Source organism: Gavialis gangeticus, unplaced genomic scaffold (assembly GCF_001723915.1).
Source record: "Gavialis gangeticus isolate Ggan-Ray unplaced genomic scaffold, GavGan_comp1, whole genome shotgun sequence".
Lineage (NCBI taxonomy): Eukaryota > Metazoa > Chordata > Crocodylia > Gavialidae > Gavialis > Gavialis gangeticus.
The window spans coordinates 52,075,762-52,079,477 of NW_017729027.1; the positions used below are offsets into that span (position 1 = coordinate 52,075,762).

Genomic DNA, 3,716 nt, shown 5'->3' on the forward strand with positions numbered 1-3,716 from the left:
CCTTTCCTTGCTACAAGACTATCTGCTAATACACAGTATCCTACTGCTCTCCTGTTACTTTCAGCTGAAGTCCATTGAGTAAACTAATAACATTTCACACAATCCATCCAAACTATCAGAGCTGCATTGTGCTCAACTTTATGAGTGTGAGATTAGTTTTGTCATTCAACTTCCACCACAAAAATCTAATATGCATGATAAATATGGCTGATACCAAAGGCATATTAAATACCATTCTTTTAAAGAAATCTTCAGTAAAGATATGCATTTTTCAGGAGAGAAGTATTTTAAAAAATATATTAGTATTCATGACATTGTACTACTGGTCTTGTAGAATACACTTCTGAAAACAAAAAGCGGGTATTTTAGTTGAGGAATTTAATTGAAGTTCTTTAATGTGGACAACTGACAGACCTGTCATACTGTATCTGACCTCAATAGAAGTGAAACTTCTTTACACCTGAAATTCAGCTCCTACAATAATTTCAGTGTTGCAAAGAGTGACTATCCAGAGTTAAATTTTGACAAAATTCTTAGTAAATAGTAAATAACTTAAACAAAATAATTATTTGCCAAAAAGGGGGATACTTCATAACTCACTTTCTGTCTTTAAAGCAATACGTCAGCCCTGTAAAATATTTTTAAATTTTTTAAATCTAAGTTTACACTAACATATTATTTCTATAAGAAATGAACATTTTAAAGATTTTGGATTTGTCTAGAGTTTATCTAACCAAGATTACAGTGCTCATTACAGAGGAAAAATAGCATGCTTTTTCAGTGGAGTTTAAGCTCTTTTAATACAGGTACAAGAAGAAAATCTGCTTTACAAGAGTATATTTTAATTATTCCAGATTTGTTTTTAAACTATAGTTAATTTTAGTGTTAAGCTACTGTTATATTTATAATTTTCACTAAATTTACATGGATTATAGTTCCATTGTCCAGTATCATCTTCAAGCTGCACTTATCTGAACTATCTTCAAGCTGAAGTACAGGCTATGAAGGTTTCAACAGGGTTAATTAAACCAATAACCCTTATTTGCAAACCTGGTCCTCTTTTATAAAGGAGATAACATGTTAAACTAGATTTGAAATCTTAATGATAATGATATTTAAAAATACAAATTATATCTGTTTCTTTAAAAATACAAGTCATTGTTTTTCTGTCACAGTGTCACAAATATCATATTTGGTGTTAAAAGAAAGCATCATATCTCAGTATCTTTTATATAAAAGTATTTGAATATCTGGAATGCTTGAGTATTCTATGATTGTCTGTGAAGTTTTTGTCTCAGGATCTTGGTTTCTAACAAGTACTGTACAACATGCAGCAAGTTTATAAACAACAACATGCTTAATGCATGCAACATAATGCTTTTAAAGCCAGACTCTGGAATATTAATAAAACTAGTCTACAGCTCAACATACTCTCAACTACACAGCAGCACCGCAAGAAGAACTTGAAAAGAGCAAACAATGGACATGTAAGAACAGCTACAAAAATTGACTGCAAAAATAAAATGAAATAACAATAACCCCTCCAGTTAGCTAAAAGAATCCCCCCCAAATAAAACACAGCAATCACCTGTACCCTTAACCATTACAAGCTAAACAGAAGAACGGCATTTCAGCATGGTTAAGAAACAGCCCTATCTTACTACAACTTTGAAAGAATGAGGAGTAAGAAGCATACCACAGAGACCCAGAAAAGGCTGCTTTTTTCTTCATTGAACACTGAAAAGACACCCCATGTTCCAGGGATTAGGAAAAAAAAGAAAATGCACCCACCAACACTGAGTAAAAATCAGGGGGGCTTCAAGTAGACTGCAGGGAGAAAGCTCTCTCACTCTCTTTAGTGTGCAGAAGCTTAGGGGGGAAAAATGTCGCCCTGGCAGGAATGACAAATGCAGCACGATAGGCTAGCAGGCCTGAGGGATCTGTTTTACTTCCACATACATCCTCTAATGCACGCACTCCCACTCATCCTCTCGATATGCTTTTTTTTTCCTCCACTTTTTTTTTCACCAGCTCCAAATCCCCGGCATATGACCTTCTGTTAAATAGATAAAAAAAAATTTGCTTATCAGTCATGCAAATGAGGCTGAATTCATTTTCCACAACAGATGGCCTCATAGATAATGATGATGGAAGAGAGAAAATTGAATGTCTCTCACAAGGTGGTCATGGCAACCGAGAGCAGAATAATATCAATAATAAGCTCACTGCATAATAAGGTTGTCAATCCCACAAATCAAAGTCTCCAGCTAAATCAGGTATCCCACCCCCAACTAGTTATCAGGTAAATAGAGAAATAGAGAGCATCTTTTTTTCTTTTTTAAACAAGGGCTTGTGCAGAGAAATGGCAGCTCCAGTGATTCTTGGGACACAAGGAGCAGGAGAAAGCAGTAGAGATTTTCTCACTGCTAATTGTATTTTATTTAATGGTTTTGGGTTTTCTTGGGTTTTTTCCTCTCCGTTTTACAGACTTTTTTTTTTTTTTAAATAGCAAGCCTGATGTTTTGAACCCGATCTGCTGCTGGAGCTTTTCTCCCCTCCCTGTCTCTGATGTGGAGTGCTGCATTGATGCAATAGCAGCTCGCCTCAGGCTTCCACCTTGGCTCCCAGGGGGCCATCCCGCAAAATGAATCAGCAGCCATCCCGAGCAGACTGATTAAAATGAAAATGGCAAGGCACATGTCTGGGCGGAACTAGAGCTGAGCTGTGCTGCCTGTCTGGCAAGCATGCTCAATATAGCTTTTGCTAATAATGGCTTACTGCCTTTCATTTTTTAAAGGTATTACCATCTCCTCTTTCCCCCTCCTCCCCCTAACATCTAATGGTGCTGGGGGGTTTTTCCCCCTTAATTGTATATTGCTCACAGTTCTTGTCTGCCAGACTGACATGCAGCTATTGTGAAAAGACATACTGCCTTTGCAGGGATTTTCTCCTCAGATATGCTGAAATACCAAGACAACATATTAACATGCAGCTATAAATTATTACCAGCCATTTGGTAGAAAGCAGATCTGAGGACAGGAACAAAAATCACCAAACCCAGTTCCTGCTTCACCTGTGCATTGCCTCCTATATTGAAAAAAAAACTATTGGGAAAATGATTTTATCCCAAAGCCTGCAATGGTCTCTTGCACATAATGCATCACACATCATGACCAGCAGTAAGGGGGAAGCAAGCCCATGTCAAATATATTTCGGATAAATATAACTGGAGCAATGGTTCCTGGAAAAATTCCAAATGCAGCAAATACAAGAGGAGGCTTTTCTATCAGTTAAGTATGAAATACATTTACCTGACAAATGCAGGTTTCTTAAACCAGCATTGATACAGGCATTAGCATTGCAATCAGGGCAGGAGGCTGCTCTTTGAGGCAAGCAAGGTGTTGAGTTGGCTCTTCAGCTTCCTTCTCCCTTTGTGTGTGCGTGCGACTTTCATAAGCAAACAGGGTGGCAGGCTGCAGGCACAGACTGAGCTGTGTACACATTAGACCTTTACATACAAAGACGCCTTTAGTGAAATCCTGGTTTTGAGAGGGGCTTTTTTTTCTGCACTCCAACCCTGCTGCTGCAGTGTGAACCAGAAATCAATAGAGCTGCTCTAATGGAGGTTCCACTCTGCAAGCAGCTGCACTTGGCTGTGCGCTTGGTCCCTGACACACACACACACACACACACACACACACACAGACTTACCAGCC

The 3,716-nt window shown here is 38.1% G+C and overlaps 1 protein-coding gene across 11 annotated transcripts in view; it reads right to left on the minus strand.

The window, feature by feature from the left end:
* The window catches only part of MYT1L (myelin transcription factor 1 like), a 709,345-nt gene extending 707,396 nt beyond the window's left edge, over nucleotides 1-1,949 (minus strand). For 9 of the 11 annotated variants that reach the window (XM_019520651.1, XM_019520649.1, XM_019520647.1 and 6 more), the window contains exon 1: nucleotides 1,697-1,949. The gene's annotated coding sequence lies outside the window, so the exon portion shown is untranslated. The remainder of the gene's footprint in view (nucleotides 1-1,696) is intronic. The other 2 variants (XM_019520643.1, XM_019520652.1) reach the window with 2 other exon arrangements.
* Nucleotides 1,950-3,716: the final 1,767 nt, after the last annotated feature.